Raw genomic sequence first — 27,102 nt, 5'->3', positions numbered from 1 at the left:
TCCGCTGCGGATGAGCCAGCCGACACTCCGTCGTGCATGTGCAGTAGCTGCCGGCGCTAGGCAATGACGCGGATCACGTGATTCTTCCACAGTGCTCACTGCGGAAGTTCCGCAAGACGGACATAACCACATAGCCCACACAGAATCGCAGCATGCTGCGATTTCTTCTCCGCAAACAGAAAATTGCAATCAATTTCCGCTTGTGGAGATAAAATTGCGTTTTGCCATTGCATGCTATGGGGCGGTATTGCTGCGGAGTCCGGAGCCGGACGCCAGCAGTGGACTCTGCAATGCAAATCCGCCTGTGTGCAGGAGGCCTGAGTCAGAGATTACTTTGAGATGAGAGACTACTTTCAGCTTTCTGGGATAAGCACGTTTTTTGCAAAAAAAAAATTAAAATTGAGTAGACCCCATAAGCTGAACGCTCCTGGTATTTCAGTACCCTCACACTGAAGGATGTAGCTCTAGGCGGTGTACCTGGGCTCTGGTGCCTGCGGAGGGCCATCTGCCAGATAAGTCTACACAAGTATTTTGACACATGGTAGGTAAAGAGTTTTTTTTACCAATTTTGCATTGGGGTCCACGAGCTTCATGTTCCATCCAATCCCAGAACGTTCATATTTATTCTATAAATGCCACTAATGATCGTATGATCCAAATATTTAGTGTCATCATAAGGACCTTGGATCGCAAGAACCATCCGCATAAACATCCACATCTTAGCTGCATAGAGCTAGTTATACTCGCACATTATGTCCCTATGATAACACTGAAGTGCCAGAGTACAGCGATGGAACCTAAGGACCGCAGTGCAGATGAACTGCAGACACAAGTTGGAAACTTCAGATAATAAAAGTAAGCCAATATCTTTTTCAAGGGCCATTTTTATATGTGTCCTGTATAATTAACCCTTTAGTGACCACCAACACACCTTTTTTAATGACCTCACTTACGGGCTTCAAGCCTACGCCTATATCTTGTTCCAGCGGTCAGGAACTGAAAAACCTCAGATCCTGCCAGTTGAACCCTTTACATGCCACCAGCAATAGCAATTGCAGGATGTAAAATCTCGAATGAGACACTGTAGCATGCAAAGTGCCAGAGGGAATAGCAGAAGCCAGACAAACACCATTATAGTCAATGGGGTTCGCCCAACATGGTTCCATAATAGGACGGATCCGTTCGGGATTATGCTTTCCTGCTCCATTAACTAAACCCGAACCGGGTCTGAGCACTGTATGAACCCAGTCTGAGATGCTCCTCTACTCTGTGCCGATGCCTGTCTTAAAAAATTTGCTTTAGGTCCCCTTCACACGGGTGTAGTTGTACACGCAAAAGTTACGCGTGCAATACGCAGAGAATGGAACCCATTGATGGGTTCGTTCACACGCCGCATATTTTCCTGTGCATTTCGGTTGCACCAAATAAGAATGCGGCATGCTTTATTTTTTTGCGCATCTATGCAACCAAAGTCGCTATAGAAGTCAATGGGGATGCGCAAATGTGTGCAAAATAAGAGATGCATGAAACACTGCGTAATGGCGCCGAAAAAAGAACACATCTGGATCTCAGACTAATTAGCCATTCCAATTGGCGCGTCTTTGTTTGCCACGTGCAAATGAACATGCCTTACGGATGCAAAACGTACATAAAGGTACACGATACGTGCACAAGAACACAAACCATCATTCAACATCCGGATACAATACACATACGCTTATGTGAAGGGGGCCTTAGGCTACGTTCACACTAGTGTTTCTTTGTTTCCCTCTAGCTGTCCCATCATGGGAGGAGCTAAACAGAAATAAAACGCTTTCGTTTTTATGCCCATAGACATTGAAACTGAAGACCTTCACTTTTAGTGCATTTGTCAATTCTCCGTCGCCAATTTGCACTTTTGCTTCAGTTTTAAAAACAGACTGCGGCACGCTATCCGTTTGCTTCTGTTCTTCATTTCCGTTTTTTTTTTTTTCATTTCGCGGCTCCCGCAACGGAACAGCTGGACGGAAACAAAAAAACGCTGGTGTGAATTGTCCATTAACCCTTTCCAATCCAATTTGTATCCTGGTTTTCCTAGGGGGGCTTACTCTTTTTCTGCCATTATACAACGGCGCTATATGCTGGCTAAAGCCAGTACTGCATGAGGTGACACCTTGGATAGGCTCCAACAGCAGAGCGGCTGGCAATATACAGTAAGAGAACCCCAACGGACGTCTTCCAACATCAGAGCTGTACAGCCTTAAATCATAATGTCTTCAGACGTCAGACAGTGGATTGGAAAGAGTTAATAACTCGTGGTAAACTTTAAGACGTCTTCAACTACACAAAGTATCGCTGAAGCTGAACTGCTACATTGTATCCCAAATATTGCTGTGTATTTCGATCGCGTTGTAGCATGCAGGGATAATGCACTAGCAGGGATGCCTCAAGTCTTCCAGGGGAAGGTGTTGCAGTACTTAAGAAACACAGGCCGGCAGATTAAGACATCAAGTGCTTTCTTTGTTTTGACGTTCGTATGCGAGGCAGCGCAGCAAACACCATGCAGGAGAATGTTTCACTGTGACAGCTGCTGAAATAGACTCGATTGGTACTTGCTTTGATCAAGGCAGCCGCTCTGTGCCATTGAAATGACACCATGTAAATAAGCACTTCATTGGAGAATTACACATTAAGTCTCATTTACCGTACGGTGTTTCAGTTGGACGTGTTGGCAAGAGGAAACCGTAAACTGTAAGAACCGTGGCACTTGTTGAAAGAGCGCTTGGCATGTCATCTGCGGCACATCTCCCCTCGCTCTCTCGGTTTGTTTGGATATCAACTTGAGCAAACAAATGCCAGACTTCTGACATGTTCGAGAAATTAAGTATTGTACAGACTTCGTTTACTTTTAAAGGGGCCCTAAATCCAAGAGGCCTTTTACACGGGCAGATAAATTATCCGGAACAAGTGCCAATTGCTGATTTAGCAAGTCATTTAGACTTGCGTTGATAGGTTACAATAATGAGTATTTTTTGTTACCGCCGTCGTTTCTGCAAATGTTTGTCTTTCCGGCAGTTGAACGCAAATTGTCGTTCCGTGTTATCAGCCATTAAAGGATGAAAGCGGCTCACAGGAATTCAGAAACCTCCTTGCTCCACATGATCACTACTTAAAAGTGGCTTCACACGGGGCAACTGCGGTCAGCTGATGGAGCTAATGTAAGCGACGGTTGTTCTGTGTAAACATGGCCACCAACCGGCGAGAATTTATTTACTAGACGCTTTATTTCAGTTCACCTAAAAAATAGTCGCTGATTACAGTAATTAAATTCTGGTGTAAACAGAAAATAGTCTTTCAATGACTAGCCAACAACTGTGCAGGGAGGTATGCACTCGGTCGGTTTGCATCTCCCACGAAATGCTGGTTGGCTCCGGCCTTTTTATGAACATTTTGTTCTTCTGCGAAATACTTAATGGTTCCCGAAACAACGAAAATGCACACAAGTGATCGTCAACTGAACAGTCCATGCAAGAACACTCACTGTTGTGGTAGCTCACTGGTTTGGCCTTTGATGGGACACTCAGTAGGTATTTGGTCAAAGACCACTTGCACATATTTATGTCCATCGAGTGGACTCAACAACTAATGAGCGTGTGTTAGGGAGAGGGTCGAAACTTCAAATACATGCCTACCAAAGTGCGTTAGAGAGGGGGTCGAAACTTTAAATACATGCCTACCAAAGTGCGTTAGAGAGGAGGTCAAAACTTCAAATACATGCCTACCAAAGTGCGTTAGAGAGGGGGTCGAAACTTTAAATACATGCCTACCAAAGTGCGTTAGAGAGGAGGTCGAAACTTCAAATACATGCCTACCAAAGTGCGTTAGAGAGGGGGTCGAAACTTCAACTACATGCCTACCAAAGTGCGTTAGAGAGGGGGTTGAAACTTCAAATACATGCCTACCAAAGTGCGTTAGAGAGGGGGTCGAATCTTCAACTACATGCCTACCAAAGTGCGTTAGAGAGGGGATCGAAACTTCAAATACATGCCTACCAAAGTGCGTTAGAGAGGGGGTCGAAACTTCAACTACATGCCTACCAAAGTGCGTTAGAGAGGGGGTCGAAACTTCAAATACATGCCTACCAAAGTGCGTTAGAGAGGGGGTCGAATCTTCAACTACATGCCTACCAAAGTGCGTTAGAGAGGGGATCGAAACTTCAAATACATGCCTACCAAAGTGCGTTAGAGAGGGGGTCGAAACTTCAACTACATGCCTATCAAAGTGCGTTAGGGAGGGGGTCGAAACTTCAAATACATGCCTACCAAAGAGCCTCACTCCCTCAAACTAGCTGACAAATGATATTTCGGCCCGTGTAAATACTCTCAACAATTTGTCCAGCAATTACAAAACTGAATACAAGCGAACAACAATCATTTGTGTAAAAGACTATTTTGAGCGATTATTCACACTCTAGTTGTTCCCTCTACAGCAACCCTAAAGGCCCTTTACATAGGATGATTGTCGGGCTTTCACACCAGAGCCATGATCGCTCAGTAAATGGAGGCAAAGCAGGCCGGAGATCACTCAGACCACCTGCCTCCATTCACAGTAAACAGGCAGTCGTTCATAGATGAATGACTGCCTGTTTACACAGACCAATCATCATTTGATTTTTATGCCTACAGAAACTGAATGAATGAATTCTCGGTTGGCGTTCAGCGTTTACACTGGATGTATCATTCAGACTCAACGAGAATCAGAACGATAATCATTCCATGTGAAAGGAAGATGTGCATGTTAGTGCATGTCCTAAGATGCACTAACCCCTCCTTACAAAAATGTGTAAAGATGAGCGAGTATACTCGCTAAAGGCAATTGCTCGAGCGAGCATTGCCCTTAGCGAGTACCTGCCCGCTCGAGAGACAAAAGGTTCAGGTGCCGGTGGCGGGCAGGGAGCTGCGGGGGAGAGTGGGGCGGAACGTAGGGGAGATCTCTCTCTCCCTCTCTCCCCCCTGCTCCCTCCTGCTGACTGCTGCTACTCACCGCTCCCCCGCCGCCGGCACCCGAACCTTTCGTCTCGAGCGGACAGGTACTCGCTAAAGGCAATGCTCGCTCATCTATAAAAATGTGATATCATATCTCCTCATTGTGTAGTATGCCCAGGCTTTAGAAACAGAGGTTCCGACTAGCAAACCTCATTGAGTTATATTGTAATCTAACACCAGGTTGGGACTCATAATTGACTAATACCATGAAACAGACTAACAACTTGCAATCTCATTGGTTACACTCAGAGGTTCGATGATTCTGAAGTACATTTTATCAGAACATGTTCTTTCTTTTATTTACTTTGCCTGAAGTGGGCAATGTATTATCTGTCCAGGTTATAGCACTGATTCAAGAATTGCTCAAGATTCAGTGACAACTGTATCAATCAGTCCTGGAAAATCAAATTGGTAATCTGATTAACTCCTAAGGAAGAAGAAAAAAGATGTATTTTCACTTCTTAAGCTCATGAGGTGGAGGTTATAGTTGGATTTGGATTCTTTGTGATGGTGTATAGCATAGACGTCTCTATGGCATTTAGAGGGTCAGTACTATGGCATTTCATAACATAACTCCAATGCTATGAAAAGTTACTGGCCTCAATAGCAAGTCACACTTTTTTGGAGGAGGGGGGGCAGGTATGGGTTTTGTATCTTGAGCTTGATTTTACACCACTCATTTTTTATACGAGGGTGAGTCAAAAATTATCCGCACTCCATTTATATTAAAACTTCTGTTGTCCGCGCTGTCTTATCGTTGCTTTCCGCTGTAGGCCGCTGTCTCCCCAGTCATTGTGGTGCAGGTTTGAATGTGTTGCATTCTGCTACTTTGCGACTGCAGTGCAAGAAAAAGTGGCTGCCCCACTTGTGATTTGCATGAAAGAAAAGGTTCAACAATCAACGGTGTTCATTATGGTGAGATGCTTACTGAAGAACTGAAGCCTAAAATTCAAACAAAACACCGAGGACTGCCATCCAAGGGTGTTGTGTTGTTGCATGACAATACACGTCCGCACTCCACTGCCCATACTGTGAACATTTTCCAAAAACGTTGCTTTGGGTGTTAAAGCATCCTCACTATAGCTCTGATCTTGCCCCTTCAGACTATCACCTGTTTGGTCCCCTGAAAGAAGCCCTAAAGGGATGAAGATTCTTGCCTGATGAAGAGGTGAAGACAGTGGTGCATTTGTGGCTCACAGCTCAGCCTAAAACATTTTAATGAGGAAATACGAAAGTTTGTTGACAGATGGTTAAAGTGTAAAAGGTGAAAAGCAGGGAGATTATATAAAAAAATAACGTATTTGTCTGTTCTAAAAGTTGATTAAAATAAATTCTACAGTCAGAGTGCGGATAATTTTTGACTCACCCTCTTATGTATAGATTGCCCCATTGTTGGCATTGCTCGACTCCTCCTATTTGTGGCTTGTGTGAGAAGACCGTTTTTGGCTTTAGCTGGACTTGCCCTCTACAGAGAATGATGATGAAGAGTAGTCTACAAACTAGGCCTCTGGTGTGACCCAGTGGCAGGTGTCAACTCAGGAGAAAAGCGGAGTCAATGCTGTACAAGGAATGAAAGATGCTTCATTTTAAAGCAGCACGTTACGCATTTCGTAGACCTCTTCATCAGACATCTGAGTGAACATAGGATTGTATGTCCATCAGTCGTGCCCAAAAAAATGTAGAACACTAGGATTTCCCATGCTGGCCGCTTATGGACTTCACTGCTCGTGGCCCGTGTAAATGCTCGCAACAATTTGTTGAGCAACTGCAAAATTGAACAAGTGAGCAGCAATCGCCGCATAAAAGACCACAAACAAAAGTTGTTCGTACGTCTGAGCAACTATTCAGTTGACAGTTGTCCCACGTGAGGCCGTCCTTGCTTCCAAACCAGATCTCCACTCGAAAAGTGGCGAACCAGCCCCGTCATCTTCATGCTGCTGAAAAATAGGTTCTGCAATATTCCGTAGTTCCCCTTTAACAAACACAGGCGCTTCCTGCTCTCTACACCCAATATTACATTTACTGATTCCTGAATGACACAGACGGCGTCAATGTGTGACATTCGAATTTTGGGTTGCGCTCTGGAATGTCTTTTCGCCCACCTTTCCTTGAATGCACACAGAATTTATTGTGCCAGGGGGGAAAAAAAAAGACAAAGGAGCCATTACCGCGTTGGCGAAGTCTCTGGAGTTTGTCAGCCTGTGGAGTGTGGTCTGATTGTGCTGCACGAGAGAGGAAACAATTCATAAGATGATGGTATGGGGGATGCAAATACTCCACCGAGAAGGAATAAGAAATGCGGCATTTTCTGAACCCTCTCCAATGATTTATGAAAGGTGTACCTCACTGTGGGAAGATAATGCCATTTGAAATGGTTCATTTCATAAATCTATCCTCCTTGTCCCCAGCTGATTACAAGCCTACTATGAGCTCTTGAATCCAATAATGTTTTCATCCTCTATTGACAAAAAAGGACTTTGTTTGGAGCGGGGTAATGATGCAGTTACAGAGCCGAGGCAGCTAAGGCTTTGTCTCCAGGGCTTTCCTTGGCAATAGCCACACAGCTGCGAGAGTGAAGAAACCTATATACACAAAATGAAGGAATAATCAAAACATGGAACATCCCCGACGTCCTCTTTACTGATAGAGGCATTAATTATAGCAGGGGCTTAATCCTGTTTTCTCCCTGGAGTTTTGATGAGAGACCAGAGATACCCACTCATGCATTGTGCTTGTTGTAGCTGTAGCTCAGCCTCTGCTGACAACTTACTGTAATAGACGGAGTCGACAAGTAGCGATGCCTTTGAGTTCTAAAATAATACTAGGATTTGAAACTAAGTAAGTCTATAATTGCACCTAAACACTGGTCTGAATATGTAGGCGTAAGACTAAAAGGAAATCTATACTAGTAAGGTTCTGGGGTAGATTTCTGGAATAATGTATACTTAAAAAGTAGCCTTGCACTTTCACTTCGGAGAGCTCCTACTCCGTTGACCTTTTCGGCTCCTGCATTGCCAGTGCCTGTGATCGCTAATACAAGCGATAAGGCATTGCAGGATAGAAATCCTGCAATGCCTTATCATAGCGATCATGGGTGCTATGGTGCAACTACCTCACAGGGACATAAATAGTGTAAAAAAAGATAAAAATAATGTACAAAAAAGAGAAATGGAAAAAAAATGAATAAACCCTTTCTTGTGCTTTTTCTCATATTAATATAAGATTAAAATAAATATATATAAAAAAATACCACATATTCGGTATTGTCTTATTCGTAACGATGCAAACAATAAGTGGAACACACTTTTTACCCCGCACGACAAAAAGCGTAGAAAAAAACCTCTTAAAAAACTAAGGCAAAATGCTGAGACCCCCACTGATCCCAAGATCAGGTGCTCCATGTACCTCATCTGCCACATTGCAGGCTTACTGCACCCCCCCCCCCCAAGAGGGGCAGAATGCATGAAGCGACAGTCATGCAACCTTCTCAGACGGTACGCCAGCCAACGCTGTTCGGGAAAGGTTGTATTTGGCTCCACTGATTTGTTTTCAGCAACTTGTTGAGTTTTTCGACTATTTTGTGATGGTGGATTCATACAAACAATGTGCAGTTGTGAAATTGTGTTTCCTTTTCTACTGCTCAAAACACTCATAAGTCGCATGGAGCAAGATTGGGTGAATACAGAGGGTGAGAGCAGGGTGTCATGCCAATTTTTGTCAAAAATTGCTTAACATTTAGCGCTGTGTAGGCAAATACCACAGAGAATGAATGTTAACCCTTTGCAATCCAATTTTGGATTCAGGCTTTTCTAGGAAGCTTTCTCTTTCTGCCATTTTACAATGGCGCCATCTGCTGGCTAGAGCCAGTACTGCAGTATATGACATGTCAGAGAGGCCCCCGACAACAGAGCGGCCGGTAATATACAATAAGAATACCCTGCCAGATGTCTTCCAACATCGGAGCTGTACAGGCTACAATCAGAATGTTGGAAGACGTCAGACAGTGGATTGGAAAGGGTTAAAGGGGTTTTGTCATTAGAAAAAAAACAAAAAATCAATACTTACCTATTCCTCCCCAGGCGGCCTTCTTACAGCATCTTCTTTCCCTGGGTCAAATAACCGTCAGACGTCTGGATCCTCTTCTTCCTGTGACGTTAAATACATTCTCGGCAGTTTCCTTCCTGCAGGTCAGTGTACCCAGTCATTAGTGATGTAGCGTTCATTGCCTAACAGGGAACGCCGAATCCTATGCCAGGCTATTGCCAGGACTGTACATGTGCGCTGTCTCACGGCAACAGTATATGACATTCGTGGCAACAGAGGTAAGGTGACGGCAGGAGACAGGAGCAGATCGGAGAGGAAAAGATGCGGTAAGAAGACTATCTGGGGAGGAATAGGTAAGTATTGATTTTTTTTTCTAATGACAAAACCCCTTTAAGAAATTTTTGACAAAATTTTTCACCTAGCAACAGAAGCCTGTACTAGTAATAGCCAGCCCACCAAACCAAAACTCATGTTTCTTTTGGTTACCACCTCGTATCAGTATGTTGGTTATTAGCATGCACAATAATTACACATCTGGAAATACCTGGAATCTTCAATCTAAAATAACTCGAGGGCCTCAGGGTTTCTTCACACATAAACCAAAATGATGTCCCGCAAGTCAAATTAGCAAAACTACTAAGTAATGAAAAGTAATAAACTTCTTACAATAATGTCACATTCCTTTTGAACTGGTGCCTGGCGTTGTAAGAGCTTCACTTTAATAACACCGTGGTATATTACATTTATTAGTAACATTAAGATAATTGATAAGATAAAATATACTACATTAATAACTCAAACAGGAACAGCGGGTCTCAGGATGGCCAGCTTTTGTCTGGGATTCAGGTTGCACATGCGGAAGGATATTTAGTAGAGATGAGCGAGCCTGCTCGGATAAGGCAGTTACTCGAGTAACTGCATTCTCGTCCGAGCAGGCTACAGGGGGAAGTGAGAGAGATCTCTCTCTCTTCCCCGCTACCCGCCGCTCACCCCTGCCGCCCCCCGAGCCTGCTCGGACGAGAATGCAGTTACTTGAGAAGAGTGAGGCTCGCTCGAGTAACTGCCTTTTCCGAGCGTGCTCGCTCATCTCTAATTTTTAGCCATCGTGTATCTACTGTAGTGTAAATACGCAAGGTGTATCACAATATATCAGTTTTTAACTCTACGATTCGTTCATATCTGAGGGAGCTTTTCCTAATAACTGATATGCTAAAAAATGTCACACTTTTTAAAATTTGTTTCTGAAAAATTGTATTAATTGTGCAAACTATAATGGGTAACGGCATGCACTATTACGGTCTGTAATGACCACAAAGGGACAGTAAATCCGTGCAGAGATGTTGGGCTCAGCTTAGCTTTGGAGCGCTATCCTTGTCAAGACAGGGTGCCCATAGTGATTCTTTGACCCAAGGGCTCACATACAGATGGAGCCGTCCATGATGGGCTTTGCTAGACTGTCCCTTTGTAAAGACATATTGGCAATCCATCGTTTGTTTGACAATCTGGTTACCAGTGATACAATGCTGAACTACTACAACCTGCTACATTCTGTTGTCAGATAGCATCTCAATAGAAACCAAATGAATGGTCCTGAGCTGCAGAACAAAGCATAATTGCCCATATGGAGAAGACGTTGTGCCTGTGTAATCAAAAAAGGGAGCATGCACTGGACCGTCACAGTCCATTCTTTCCCTGGGAGTCAAAGCGTAATATGAAGACGAAGCAAGTTCTTTGAATGGCATGGAAATAATGACAGGCGGAGGCAAGTTCGATTTACAGCAATCATCAAACTTTTTTCTTTACATATTAGCACTCCACAGGAGGGCGCATTCCTTTACCATTGCAAATGCAATGTCATTTAATCCTAACTGCCATATAGGGTAACAGTTCGCAGTCTATAAGTCAGTGTTCACAGACCTTAAAGGGGTTGTCTCGCGCCGAAACGTTTTGTTTTTTTTCCATAGGCCCCCCCGTTGGGCACAGGACAACCCCAAGGGACGTGTTAAAAAAAAACAAACATATTACTTACCCGAATCCTCGCTCTGCGACGTCTTCCTTCTTCTTCCTTCACCAAGATGGCCGCCGGATCTTCACCCGCGGTGCACCGCGGGTCCTTTCCCATGGTGCACCGTGGGCTCTGTGCGGTCCATTGCCGATTCCAGCCTCCTGATTGGCTGGAATCGGCACACGTGACGGGGCGGAGCTACGCGATGATGCGTAGAAGGGGGCGGAGCCAGAACGCCGCTCGTGTCGGACCGAACAGAAGGGGGGAAGACCGCACAGCACAAGCGCGTCTAAAAAAGCAAGAAGACAGATAAATTAGACGGAGCCATGGAGACGGGGACGCCAGCAACGGAGCAGATAAGTGAATAACTTCTGTATGGCTCATATTTAATGCACGATGTATATTACAAAGTGCATTAATATGGCCATACAGAAGTGTATAACCCCACTTGCTGCCGCGAGACAACCCCTTTAAGGGTTAGCTATATACAAGTATCTATCTACTGCTAGTCCCAAGGGGAACATCCCTGACACACGAGCAACGACATAGGTGGCTATTAGTGTTGAGCAAACTGAAACAATCCAACCTTGTTTCAGGTCGAACTTTGCTAAAAGTTTGGTTCGGCACCAACCAAAGCCTCGGGTGGTTCGTCTCAGTCAAACCCACTAACATTTCTCCTTGGAGCTGAACTTTTTGACGAAACTTGGCCAATCGGCTGAACCAAACTTTTGAAAAGTTGGCTCACCATTAGTAGCTAGCATGACACAGGTCTTCTCTTTTAGCAACGTCCACTCATATGAAGCGCTCACTCATCCTCCCTTCTAGTCCTGGCTCCTTCTCGCCTAGCAGCATAGCAGGGGGGAAGACTCCCTTTTCTCCCATACTCATCTCTTCTGGTACGTTTGCCCACTGATCATTGCTTCAGCCGTCATCATCTGGTAAATACAGTAGGGGGAGAATTCCTCTTCTGCAAATGCTAGTTCTTGTTACTTGCACAGCTTTACTTGACTGCTCCGGTCATCACTTGCTGGGAACTGGATGCAGACCCAATATACAAAGCCTAAACTGCTGGTTACTGGCCCTCCGTCCTGCAACTACAGCAAGATGTTGGCTTCAACTTACCCCCAGAACGGGTATTAGTGCCCACCATGTGGCATATGCCTTGTTACAGCCCTAAAAAGTGCTTAAAGCTGGGCCTTTGCAATTCAGGTGAATGTGCTCACTCCTTTAGTGCCTTCTGGGTGCCGACAGCCTATTGGCATCCGGCTTGGATTGTATTTGGGTGGAGTTTGTAAGCGGATCTCGTTTCTTCAAGAGCGTTCGATCACAGCACTCTGGTTCTGTGTAAGAAACAGAAGTGAAATGGAATGGAAGCAAACGGAAACATTTCGGGTTTTTTTAACCCCATTTATACCACAGGGAAAAAATGGAAATCTTTAATTCGGTTTTTATTCTATTTTTCTGCTCCAAAACTGGAGCAAAGAAACGGAAATCTCTAACGGTCGTTAATGCCGATGTAAACGAGCCCTAAAGTTGCCGCCATAAGAATTTCTTTATTTTTTACTATGATACAATTTATAGATTATATTTGTGGCTATTTTTTTTTTTTGTTCAAAGCTGAAATATATCTTTTCCCTTTTGAACAATGTAACAGACTGGCAAATAGGCATTTCTCAATACACAAAGGGCACCTGCAACACCTGAATTTTCTAATGATTTTCCTCCCCAAGAACTTTAATACGGCGTAAATTTTCCCAGCGCCTGCTTTTATTTCTGGATCTGCATATTCTGACTTATGTTGAAAAGGCAATTTCAAGGTCAGTTTCTGTGGAAGAACATTCAAAAGAGATGGTAACCCCATTAAAAGTCTCCCGGAGCTTTGCATATATTTTTTTCATCTTCGATAGTATGTAGAGGTAAATCATAAATCAAAATATCACAGCAAGTGGGGGTTGTGCCTTTTAATGTATATAGTAGAGAGGACTTAAGATGTATATAGATATGGTGTATGTATTGAGAATTTCGATATTCAGACTTTCAATGTGACACAATGTGAAGAAATGATTACAATTCTTTTTACCTAAACTAAAATATTCTGAAAAACAATCAACCAATTACCATATATACTCGAGTATAAGCCTAGTTTTTCAGCCCATTTTTTGTGCTGAAAAAGCCCCCCTCGGCTTACACTTGAGATAGGGAAGGGTAAAAAAAAACAAAAAAACTCACCTCCCAGCCGGCGTCTGTGTTCCCGGCAGTAGTGTGGCAAGCTGCTTGAATTCCTGTGTTCCCGGCGGCGATGCGGCAAGCTTCTTGAATTCTCCCCGCTGTCATTCCCCAGCGTCCTCTCTGCTCAGCTCTGTCATCCACTGCCGTCAAGGCTGTGATTGGATCGAGCACCAGCCAATCACAGCCGGCACTCAATCATTCACAGCCAATCAATGAATGACATTCACTGATTGGCTGTGAATGATCGAGGCCCAGCTGTGATTGGCTAGCGCTTGATCCAATCACAGCGCTTACTTACACAGCACTGATGGCGGGGGATTTGAAAGTCAAGCAGGGAGATGACAGTGGGGAGAATTCAAACAGTTTGCCGCACAGACACAGACGTCGGCTGTGAGGTGAGTATGGAGGGGTTTTTTTACCCAGTATATACTTGAGTATAGCTCGGCTTATACTCAAGTTAATAAGTTTTCCCAGTTTTTTGTGGTAAAACTTGTTGACTCGGCTTATACTCAGGTCGGCTAATACTCGAGTATATACAGTACTATTTTTTGTCACTTGCAGAATATACAGGTCATAGTCTCTGTTGATACAGGTAACTGATTCGATACAACCAAGCCAAAAATATTAATTCTAACCAGAAAAATATTAGGAGTTAAGCAAGATTAATTTTTATCACATTTACACAGGATAATAAAAGTCTGATCGGTGGGGGTCTCACTGGTACTCGCCTTTTCTGTCAGTCCCAATGAAAAGAATGGAGCTGCGCCGTTCATGAGCGATCGCCACTCCATTCAATGTGATATCACTGCAGGAGGGTGCAGCGAGCCCACAGTGACAGAAGAGGGGGACACAGTTCTCTAGTTCTTGGAATAGGTGGGGGTCTCAGCAGTGAGACCCCTACTGATCAAACTTTTATCCTGTGTATACGTTATCAAAGTCAATCTTGGTACAGCCCCTTTAATATTTACTACTTATTTATTGGATAGATGAGGAATGATAGGTTGGTGGGGTCTGTTCAATACTGTAATGTAAAGAGCAAGAGTTGTATCAGTTTTGTACGCCTGCTTCTCTACACAGAACTTTAGAAGGTACAGAAACAACTGAGTAAGAGCACTCAGCTTTCTATATATCCCCATAACTGTATGGAGTGACCACACACATGCTCAGGTATGACTCCATCTTATTGGGGACATACGGGTGAGGAAGGGTAGTCCCAGCATTTGGACTCCCATTAATCTAAAAATTTTCACTATCCTAAGAGTAGGAATTTTGAGGGTTACTTTTCAAAAACAGCACTAGTTTTGACTGCTGGCTGTGTCTGGTATAGCAACTCAGTGAATTGAATTGCAATAAAGGGGTCTTCTAGATGAAAATTATTGAAAATACATCCTTACGATAGATCATCAATAACAGATTGGCAGCGCTCTACCTCCCGTAATCTCTGATGAGAAGCTGCTATGGAGTGCCGGAATGCTCAGAATCCATTCCACTTGGTGTTGGTTCAAGATTGTTATTGCAGCTCTCCCAATGAAATAATAGGATAAAGTTCTAATAACTAACTCGTCCGGCAACTGTGCTACAGACGGCGTTCTGAGGATTGATTATCAATAGCTTTTGCCCTTTTATGGCATATGCACATGGGTGAGCCTGTATTTTGTCTGCAAATCCGGACACAAAAACCATCTGAGCTTCGTAGATCACTCGATATTAACCCTCTCAAATCCACTGTCTGACGTCTAAAGACGTTATGATTTAAGGCTGTACAGCTTTGATGTTGGAAGACATCCGTCGGGGTTCTCTTACTGTATATTGCCAGCCTCTCTGCTGTCGGAGCCTATCCAACGTGTCACCTCATGCAGTACTAGCTTTAGCCAGCATATAGCGCCGTTGTATAACAGCAGAAAAAGAGTAAGCCCCCCTAGGAAAACCAGGATACAAATTGAATTGGAAAGGGTTAAATGAACTTGTGCACAAATACATAACAGAATAGCGCACACTTCGATTGTCTTTTCATGTAGACCACTGGTCAACGTGAAAATTGAATACTTGATTAGCCTAATTGGCTATAGAGTCCAAGTCTAATCCATTGGACACGCGGAGATGTGAATCACACCTGTCTGAGTAAGCCTTAACGCATTTTCCTCTTGCCTCTTCTGAATTCATTTCCTTAAAAGTCGCTCTACACACCACCTGCATTTCCAGTGAAGTAATTATAAAATCCGTCCAGCACAAATGTTAGATCCGTGAATTCCGCGCAGTTGAAATTCTAATCATAATTAACTTGAGACGTAAAGGAAATCTAAAAATCTGAAAATAATATTGTATTTAAATACGTGTTTATTTAATGGTCCTAAACGACAAACGTACAGATGCGAATCCCCCGCCGGATTGTTGAGTCTACAATTATTTCCATCAATACACTCCGCTCCGGCCTCCAGTCAATGGGATCGCAGCAAATACAAAGTTTATTTTTAAATAATTCTCCGTAGTTTCTCCCTCGATCAGCACATAAATCCGCCCGCTGCTCCTGACATTTCTCACTTTTAGATTTGTTAGCATTATAAACTTTGGAGCAAAAATCAATGGAAATGTAAGCGGTTTATACTCTTCTGTTTGAGGAGTTCTTTCATCTAGTCCATGAAGAGAATATCATCTTAAAGGGGTTGTCTAATGATTACAGAATTTTATTTATTTTCCATTAAATATGGCAAAATATAATAATTCGTCAACTGGAATAATTGTATAAAATAGTTGTGTCTAGATATTGCTGTTCGATAACAATCTATATTTCTATAGCACCAACATATTACATAGCAGTTTACAAATCAGAGGATACAATATGGCCGCCTTCGCACGCCGGGAATGCTGTGGAATTTCTGTGGCGGATTTTGCTGCAGAAATTCCACAGCTTTTATAGTAAAAGTCGAGTGGAGGCTGTAGGGGGAGCTGTAGATTTCCGCACCTAATCCACTTGCCTATATGATCCCTTTAAATACAAGGGTTAAAATCCTCAGCAGATTCGCTAGCCAAATCCCAAAGAGTACAGATTTGGTCAACTGCAAGTTTTCCGGAGCGGGAGACACACAGCATATATGACCCATGTAGAGGTGGCCTACATGTACAGACAAGACAGAGTATTAACCCTTTCCAATCCACTGTCTGACGTCTGAAGACATTCTGATTGAAGGCGGTACAGCTCCGATGTCCGAAGACGTCCGGCAGGGTATTCTTACTGTATATTACTGGCTGCTCTGTTGTCGGGGGCCTCTCCAGCATGTCCCATACCGCAGTACTGGCTCTAGCCAGCAGATAGCACCATTGTATAATGGCAGAAAGAAAAAAACCCCTAGGAAACCCTGAATCCAAAATTGGATTGCAAATAGTTAAACTACTAGACAAATTGAACAATAGGGGTGAAGGCCCTGCTCACAAGAGCTTACAGTCTATGAGGTTATAGGGGTGACACAAGAGGTAATATCGCCTGTTCTGTGCAATGTTCCGGTCATCTATTATATACATAGGGTGCTATACATAGAGCTACATGAGCCGCTCACTAGCTGGACATGAAGTACATGGAGTGTAGTGAATAACTGATGGATGACTGAATCGCGTTCTGAGGAAGAATGTAGAAGAGGGGGGAAAAGGGGAGGAGATAAGGTCCTTTTACATGAGCCGATTTATTGGGATGAGCATTTAGATGAACACTTATTCGCCCAAGAATTGGGCTATGTAAAGGGACCAACAATCCGCTGACCAACAAGTGAACACTGATCAGTAGTACATTTCTGCATATGAACATGTAGTGAAGTACAGCCAACCTATGGAGACAGATGACCAGAGCAACCATCGTTTGTTCCCACTCTCAGCTCGCGTAAGAGAGCGCCAATCAGCATGTGTGTTCATCAGCACTCGTTACATCGGACCGAACACTCAGTTCATTTAAAAGGGCCATTAGATTAAGGAATGTGACAGTTCTCCCTAAAGAGATGTGTTCTTAGAGCTCATTTAAAGAACCCTTCAGGTCCTGGACAAACAAAGATGGCCTAACCCCTTCTCTGACTACCTGTGTATTAGTATGCGTTGGTAGTCTAAGACACTACATGCTGCTTTAACTGGTCAGCACTGTTCATATGAGCAGCACTGGTTAATCAAGGCAGATGTAGTGTCTTATACTAATGATGCATACTAATTCACAGTGTGCATCACATAGAGAAACGGGTACGGCCATCTTTCTTTGTCCAGGCCCAAAAGGTCACTTTAAAAACAGCAGGAGTTGGTGATTAACTTGATTGTCCGGGGTAGGGCAATTTAGAAACCCGTTGCATCGGGAGGTTAGGATTATGGAGGGATTTAGCTTGAGATCTTGAAAACCATAAAACGCCAAAGAGAACCTGTCTTCTATTCAGCGTGATGCGGGAAATAAAATCGCTCATGTGCATGACCCCATTCGAAAAAATAGGAACCCTATTCCTATATATTCATGTGAGATTTGTGCATCTTGCAACACACAAATCTTGCCAATGTGAAGCGGCCTTAGACTGTCAGATCCACATTGAAAAAAATCCAATGTGGATCTGCCAGATATTAAGTCCGTGAGACCAAGTTCTAAGGTAACTGCCTGCAGCAGGAGCCTCCCCCCACTGTTCCATCTGCAGTAGGAGGCCAGGAACAATAAGCTCCACCCCTTCATGCTGAAAATCCTGCAATCTTGTAGAAATCGTGCGCAGAACGCAAGGGCTAAGATTCTTCAGATTACTTCCGTTTTCTTGTGGGACACAAGAAAATGGATGTAATCTGAAGAAACAAATCCCTTGTGTTCTGTACACGATTTCTACAAGATTGCAGGATTTTCAGCATGATCCTGAAAATAAACAGTTTACTGCTATCATTCATTTCTAGCTGTAGGGTTCCTTTCAATGCGGTTGTATAATGGGGCAGATACTTCTTATTTTATATCATGATTAAGCCTTATTTAAGAAAAAGTTACGAACCCTCATAATAGCTAGTGAATCCGATGATTTCCATCAGGTACATCGGTGCCTCGGGCAGCGGGATCACAATTACTACAGGAGCCGTGAACACGAGAACTCTACCGCAGGATGCAGATTGTTCAAAATGGCTTTTACAAATGATATTGCCGGCTTTTTGCAATTGTTTATCTTTCATTATCAGCACAACAATATATTATAGGAAACTAAACAGCTGTTGTAGGGAAGAATCGCTGGGAGCGCAGGTTATTTAAATTAATAGATCGTTGCCGTTTCCATCGGCACCATATGTTCCTCTTACGTTTAGAGCCGTGTCACATGTACCTGTTGTGGAAATCTACAATGATACCGAAACCGGGGCACAGTACCATGGAGAGTATGCAGTGGGGTTTGTAGAGGCGTTTAACGGACTCGTTAATTATTTTCCAAGACTTATATAGCACTAACACATTCCGTAGCGTTGTACACAGATTGTCATCACTCCCACAGGACTCTTTCCCCAATGGGGACGAAATCTAAATTCCCTTTGGATGTGACCTTCCTTACTCGCAGGTTGACATATCTGAAGAAGAGGGGCGTGAGGTGAGTATATTTGGAGAAAAGAAAACAATACATTTGTGATATTCTGTTGGGAGACATTTATGCTAGTAGATGTGTCTATATGTGGCCACCCAGTGGTTGAGATGCCAACTGCGGCCTGTCATGGCAGTGATAATGTGTTGAAGCTGCAATGTGAGAAATTGTAGTCCATAAAAAAATTTGCAGAAAGGCCGCCTGCAGATGAGCGGGTCGGATCCGGCAGCGAGAATTCTCGCCGCGGGACCCGACCCGAGAGCCTGCAGAGACGGGCACGTACTCACCCGCACCTGGCGGGCCCGGCTCTTTCATGTGCCGGCTGCCGCGCAGCTGGCGCATGCGCAGACCGGAGCCGGCGGCCGGGTGAGTGCGAACCCCGCACAAGAATAGGACATGCCGCGGTTTGTTTGCCGCGCGAGATTTCGCGCGGCCAAACCGCGGCCGTCTGCATAGGAGTGCGTATTGTAATGCACTCCTATGCAAACATTCAGTGGCGGAAATCCCATGGGAAATCCCGCCGCGGGATTTCCGCCCGTGTGCAGGCGGCCACAGGCAAAGATAAAGACATTGATGTGGAGCCACAGCAGACTTCACCGCAATTAAATGAGTAAAATGTGCTACAGGTCCGGGTCAAAATCAGCACCACTAAATATATTGTGGATTTTGGTGTGGATCCAGACCAAAATGCACCATGTGTGAATGCACCCTTAACCCTTTCCAATCCAATTTGTATCCTGGTTTTCCTAGGGGGCTTACTCTTTTTCTGCCGTTATACAACTGCGCTCTATGCTGGTTAAAGCCAGTACTGCATGAGGTGACACATTGGATAGCCTCCGACAGCAGAGGGGCCGGCAATATACAGTAAGAGAACCCCGATGGACATCTTCCAACATTGGAGCTGTACAGCCTTAAATCATAATGTCTTCATAGGTCAGACAGTGGATTGGAAAGGGTTAAAGGGTAGGGATGAGCGAGTATACTCGCTAAGGCACTACTCGCTCGAGTAATGTGCCTTAGCCGAGTATCTCCCTGCTCGCCCCTGAAGATTCGGGGGACGCCGCAGCTGACAGGTGAGTTGCGGCGGGGAGCAGGGGAGAGCGGGCGAGAGAGAGGGAGAGAGAGATCTCCCCTCCGTTCCTCCCTGCTGTCCCCCGCAGCTCCCCGCCCCGCGGCGGCCCCCGAATCTTTCGGGACGAGCGGGGAGATACTCGGCTGAGGCACATTACTCGAGCGAGTAGTGCCTTAGCGAGTATACTCGCTCATCCCTAGTTAAGGGGTATTCCCATCCCTGACAGAGGCGGGATCAGCACTTAGCACCAGAAAGTGGGTCTCTTGAAAACTGTTTTGGCTCACAGCCACTGGTGGCTGGGATTACGGAAACTGCCAAACTGTTTCCATAATACCTGTAAGGCCTCAGCTACGCTGGCATATATGGCGCACGTGTGCTGTCCATGTTTAATTGGCTGTACCAGAATTTTAAGTTATCCCATATCAATTGTATAACTTGCTAATAGTGGGGGTCTCACTGGTGACCTCCCTGCTGATCTGGAAAATGGGACTACCGTATCCACCTCTCCGGTCCCCCGCAGTGACGTCACACTAAACGGAGTCCTGGCCGAGCATGCGTAACCTGCAATCCATTCATTTCAATGTGGATGAAAGAAATAACTAAGCGGCACCCACCCAGCTATTTCCGAAGTCCCTTTGAAAGTGAGTGGAGCGCTGGTGCATGACCAACGCTCCATTCAGCCTCCTCCTTACTGCAGGGGTGTAAGGAGGATGGGGACCCCTGTTTTTTAAATCACCGGGGGGTTCAGCAGTGAAACCCCCACCCGAACAGCAAGCTATCCTGTGAATAGGGAAGAACTTGAAATTCTACTACAACCCCTTTAATTCCCAGGCAGAACATGACCCCATTATAACCAATGGGGAATATGCAGATTGACGTTTTTCACATAGACCGATAGTCGACATGTAAAAATTAATTGCGTGCGCTATTTCTGTCCATATCGCGGATGAAAATCAGGACATGCTAATGCCTGTCTATGAGCGGCGTCTGACGTAAGGTGTGCCCATGACTCTCGGGGGTAACTCACACATATGGGAATTTTCCACAAAGCCTAAGAGCAAGTTCCCACACAGTAGAATTTCTTCAGAATTGAGTTGGAAATATCCTTTTAATATTTTGTCAAAAGTCACAAGTTTCCTAGCAGCTAAATAGGCACCTTATTGGGCAGATGCCTATGATCTGCTGCCGTCGGTGGCGAGAGATGGTACTGCAAGTGAAAAAGAAATCTTGATTAAAAAATATTTTAAAAATCCCCCTCCGTCAGTGACAGTTTTAATCAACAACGGGAGCTCTACGGCATATTCTATAAAGTAAGGGTTGTAGTTTATACGTCTCCCTGAGTCTCCCCTGTCAAGGCTATAAATCACAGCGCAGTTTATTAATGTGCCGTAGTTTTATAGGTTCTAGTTTGTCTCAGCAACCTGACTGTTTCATAATCCTAGAGCAAATCCGTTCTATCCCCCTTGCCCTCCCTGTATGTACGCCGGCTGCGTGGACTCACTGTAAACACTGGAAACGCAGCATATTGGGAATATTTCCAAATTCCGAAGCACATTCCTGTAAGTAAATTTATTGTCTACAACTGCAAAAAAAAGTGTTTTACAATCTGTCTGTAAGTGAAAGCCATTGCTATATTCTCTGGAACATTTTAATTAAACTAAAATTGCAAAGCAAATCTCTGCTCTCTCCTTGGGGAGCAATATTAGATATACAAATTGTATATGCTGTTATTTGCCTAAATTTCTGTTTGCAAGTTTTCCTTTCCTCCCCATCCCTCCTAGTATCGTGCTTGGAACATATTGGCTGGATGTAATGTTATGTAAAGCCCTTCAGTTATCATTTAAGGAAAATGGTTTCAACTATTTCAGCTGTTCGCTTTTCTGTTGTCTGCTTTGGAAGAGGAAACGTTTATTACGAGATATTGCGCAAAACTGGGGAGGAAAAAGTGCAGCCAGTTGCAGAAAAAAAAAGTCCCCGTAGCGTAATTTGCTTCCATGGAGATGTAAATGTTCTTGGCTCGCTGGCACACAAAAGGGGTGACGCGAAAATGTGCCAGTTGCAAAGGTCTTGGTGATTTGTGGCGAGTAGAAAGACACCAGTCGCCACCTATATGAGATGTCTGAGGGTTCACTTCCACCGGCCATTCTCCGGCATGACTTTTGAGAGTTGCGAGACGCACAGAAATCGTACGGGAAAAGAACCTATTGTTTTTAATGGGTGCGTATTAAGGATGAGCGAGCACGCTCGGTTAAGGCAGTTACTCGAGTGAGCATCGCTCTTCTCGAGTAACTGCATACTGGTCCGAGCAGATGCGGGGGAGTAACTGCATACTAGTCCGAGCAGATGCAGCCCCCCCTGCATCTGCTCGGACTAGTATGCAGTTACTCGAGAAGAGCTCGCTCACTCGAGTAACTGCCTTAACCGAGCGTGCTCGCTCATCTCTAGTGCATTTACATGTGTGATTTTTCTCTTGCATCGCTACGAGAAAAATTGCAACGTGTCTTATTTTTGAGTGATTGTATAGAGGAAACACCCATGGCAGCAGAAAAAAATCTTGCGAGTTTCACTCAAGTGCGATGCAATGCGTTTTTGTTCCCGTAGGGAATAATGGGTCATTTTCATGAGTTTTTTTTCATAGACTTGAAAATAACAAGTGCAGAAGTGTGATGGATTTTCTCGCAAAACGCATCGCAGTCACTTCAAAATCACAGATTTGCAAGTGCAATATTGGTTTCGAGTTTCTCACTCATGTAAGTGCACCCTGATAGTGGCCCGAAGTTCATGTTACAGGGGTTGTCTGCTTGCCGGAAGGTTTTTTTTAAGGGAAAATGTAATAAAATAACAAAAGCTGGGGTAACTTCCCTGTCCTCTGTGCAGGCGATCCAGTGCTGCAGTTCTGCAGTCTTGGCTGTGGAATGGATACCACCTGACCGCTGCAGCCAATCAGAGGCTGCAGCACTCCGATGAAGTTCTCCTGGCATTACCGCTCTGACGCTTGGAACCTTGATGCCGGGAGAACAGCACCAGACTGCTGTGACCTCTGATTGGTTGTGGCGGTCAGGTGGTATCCGTTCCACAACTAAGACTGGGAGCACCATGGGCGCAGGAGCGATGGACCACTGTGGTGGAGGACGGGTGGATACACCTGCTATAGTGGCGTGTTTGTACCACCATGGAGCTAATGTGTAGAATATAGGGGTTAGCTACAGAATAACAGAGTTAGATGAGGTTGGTCTAGTGGGCAACCACAACAGAAGAAAGAACAATTATCAGTCATCCGGCCACTGACTATATTTTCTTTGACGCTCAAAAATGAAGCGTCTTAAGAAAGAATTTTCTTCCACAGAGACTTAAAGATGATCCATTTTCGAGAAACTTTTCTGCGATTTCCGTCAATCAGCACCGCTCTCCTAAATAATATGTGATAAATGTGTTCTTTTAATTAAAATAAGAGAATCCTGTTAACATTCCTATCATTGTAGAGATCTGAAAACATCAAATATCCAGCTTTTACATTTCAGGTCTACTTGTATTAAGTGATCGATTGCTCACATGCAGCAACAGTTCTGTGTTTTCTCATGGAGAACCTTCAAATGAAGCGCCTTTAGGTGAAAGTCCAATGTGTAATCACTGTCATCTGTAATCAGCGTTATCACATGCAGCACGGCCATAAATCACACACAAGATGTGACAGCTATCACAGTATATAATATACCGCGGGCTTTTAGGGAATATTACCAGTTTTCCCTAAAATGAACCTAGGAAATTATTATCCCCTAAAGTGGTGAACATTAGATGAACAACTGCTTGAGGTTGAAGGAAGATCTCATTCTATAATATGGAAGGTGCAGAAGTGAGGGGGCCCAGATATATGACATAGATGCTGGCGGGATCAGTCGACTAATGCGTATTGGTTGTTTCGCAATACTTGCCTGACGGCAGATGTTAGGAGTAAAAGGAACATCACGTTGGATTTTAATGTCTGATTCTTTTCTTCTGCAGGAGATAAGTCAATGACAGGAGGTGCCTACTGGTCGCTTATTCTCCTCTTCCTACTTAATAAGACTTCCATCGTCAAGAAGTTGTGCCAAGTTTAAAATTTACCACTGGATAGGGATAAGTGCCTAATCAATGGAGGGTAAAATTGCTGGAACCCCTACTGATCACAAGAATGGGTGTCCCTATTGCAGATTGCTATGCTTTTCTTCTCTTCAGCAGTGCCACAGAGATAAATGTGTAAGGGACTCAACCCTTAGGGGTTAATGCTGCCTCTGAAAGGGCTGGAGGTCTGGCAATGACTAGGGTGTACTAGGCTTCACAATGGAGTACCAAGATGGCTGAGCTGAGCATGCCCACTTACCACTTGCTGATTGGCTGATGCTCTGACTATAAAAAGGACAATTTTGCTGCAAAGTGAGCAATGCAGGACAGAGCAGAGCTGATATGAATGGCTGAGGAGGCTGGAGATGGTGCTGCCTGGGATTGAGATGAGTAGTCACTCCACAGGCCTGAGTGAATAGAGTAAGGAAATAAATAAGAGAGTAAATAAATCTTATTTGTATAATGCCAACTTATTCCGCAATACTCTTAAGTAATTTTTATTTATTACCCCCACCAAGATGGGTACTCATTTTGCCGACCTCAGAAGGATGGAAGGCTGAGTCAACCTTGAGCCGGCTACCTGAAGCTTGTAGGGATTGCACTTACAACCTTCAGGTCGTGAGCAAGAGCTTAGGACTGCATTTCTGCTGCCTTAGCACTCTGCACCAGTGGAAAATAGAACTCCTGATCTCGAACAATGCTGCGGAAGAGATCAGGTCTGTGACTCCCAATCATTAAACTGTAAGTGAGGCTGGCCTCAGAAGAGATATTAGGTGTGCACACAAATAGGGTTGAAATAGTTAACCAACAAGCCTGCTGCAGGGAAAGACAGAGAGTACATTGGAAAATCGTAGGGTCGCTAAATTGAGCCCCGTTCACAGACTGAAATATTTTGTTACAAGGGGAAAACATAAAACTATATTTGGGGTAGCAAACGAGCCTTACACAAAGAAACATCGGAAATGTATTCCATAACCTGCATTTATAATAGACTGTATTGATATTACTGGAGTGTTAACCCCTAAATAGAAACTAGTTGTTGAAATTGTTCACCAGGAATTACTATTACTGTGGATCACTTACAAAGTATTACAAATCCTACATTTCAGTTAGCAGTAGATGATACACAGCTATTCAAAGGTAAAAGTCCAATTGCTTAACCATTATTATTATACTGTTCATATTATATTTTTTTTCTTTATACTTCTTTCTTAAATAAATATCGTGTATTTTGGTTACTCCATCTGCTGCATCGTATCATGAATCCTACATTGCTATACCTCTGCCCGCAACAAAACTAAAAAAGAAAAATTCACTTGGGTCTTGGCCACCTCCGGCCTATCTTCATCTTCTACAAATTTGAGTTTGGTAACAAGGAATATAGGCAGTCATTACAATTAAGGACGTAGAGGTAGTCCACGTTGTTGCTATGTAGCCCATGTAAAACGGTCTCCAAGTTTAGGCTGCGCTATCCCCCTCCGATATGAGCTGCATGAACTCGTAAAAGGTTTTCCCTTTCACAACCATGTTAGCTTATAAATGAGGAACAAAAGGCCAGAGCAGGGGCGTAACTATAGGGGATGCAGTTGCACCCGGGCCCAGGAGCCTTAGGGGGCCCATAAGGCCTCTCCATATGGGGAGCCGGGTATTATGAATAAAGCATTATGATTGGGAGCCCTGTTATAGATTTTGCATTTGGGCCAAGAAGATTCAACTTACGCCTCTGGGCCAGAGGTTCATGCCAACCCACTCTCCCAGGATGAGGAGGCAGTAATCTCTAAGCTCTCCTTACCAGCTTTTATAAATCTGCTACCGTATCCTTTTATACTACAGATCAATGACAAAAACATGAGCAAATGAGGGTCAAGTGCTGTCATTTTTGTATTTCCAACCACCAGACACTAAGGAATAATGTATGCAGAAACCTTACATAATCAATGTCTTGTACCTGGTGTGAGCCTATTGAGAGCACGTACCGGGAGCAACCCTTCAACACAAGGAAATGAACCAATTGTTGAGAACACACTGATAAGACCTGAGCTGAGTATAATTAATGCTGTAGAGTTCCCGTGAATTCCCTTCACTTCATTAACAGAGGAAACCGCCGGTGAGAAGATTAGGATGAGAACGATTAAGAAAGGTCGCTACACACTGATAACTTTGCCGTTTGTTGTTTCATCACATACACAACGGAGCAGAGAGGCCACTTTCCTCTGTTCTTGTGGAGTCCGCCTGTTGTTTTAACACATGAAAGAAGTTTATTCATCAATGTCTCTCAGGGGTGCTGAGCCCTTATCTGCCTACAATTACTCTATTTTTTCAGTTTACTTTGCCTAATAGATCTCTTTGGGTTTATTGTTGCATGTTTGCAACATATTGTTCAGCAAAATCTGCTCATGGATCCTAAATTTGCAGTAAACCATGATAAGCATACTATAAGTCCTCTGGCCCCATGACTTATGAGAAAACGAGATTACTCTATAAATATTTGACTGTTACCCATGATGTTCAGTTTCATGCTTCCAATGAAGCTCTTTAACTCCATTTAGGTAAAAGTAGTTTATGAGGTTATGTAGATGGAGGGGTTATCGAAGACAAAGGTCATCAAGTCCATTTCTTGTTGTCCCGGACACAGGTAAAGTTGTTATATATCACAGAGTCGAGTGAATGGAGCCTGTAGGGTGGCCTCATGGCTCCATATTACAGATCATACAATGTTTGATAAATTTGCATTTTGCTTTGGCAAAGGGGAAAAAGAGGCAGAATACTTGAAATACGTTATCAGTATATATGAATCCATTGACATGTGCATTGGAGGTTCCATTCGACAGAAAATGCCTGATGAAACAGTGCAGCATGCTTTGCTATTTCATCTGGTAAGATGCCGGTCGAAATGCTGGAGGGTTGACAGACCTCATTATAGTCATGTGCCAGATCTGTTTGTTACTATATTTTCGTTGTTTGGTCCTAAAAACATAGCCAAACAATGAAACTGACCCAGAGGCTTAATACAGATGTGAATGGGGCCTTAGATTGCTGAAGACCAAACACCTATTCTTGATAGAG

The 27,102-nt window shown here is 43.9% G+C and overlaps 1 protein-coding gene across 1 annotated transcript in view; it reads right to left on the bottom strand.

The window, feature by feature from the left end:
- WWOX (WW domain containing oxidoreductase) overlaps positions 1–27,102 on the bottom strand; it is a 919,890-nt gene that overhangs the window by 267,757 nt on the left and 625,031 nt on the right. The gene's annotated exons all lie outside the window — the stretch shown is intronic.

This window comes from Eleutherodactylus coqui, chromosome 11 (genome assembly GCF_035609145.1).
Source record: "Eleutherodactylus coqui strain aEleCoq1 chromosome 11, aEleCoq1.hap1, whole genome shotgun sequence".
Lineage (NCBI taxonomy): Eukaryota > Metazoa > Chordata > Amphibia > Anura > Eleutherodactylidae > Eleutherodactylus > Eleutherodactylus coqui.
The sequence above is the reverse complement of the archived record's forward strand: the minus strand, read 5'-3'. Positions and strand labels throughout refer to the sequence as shown.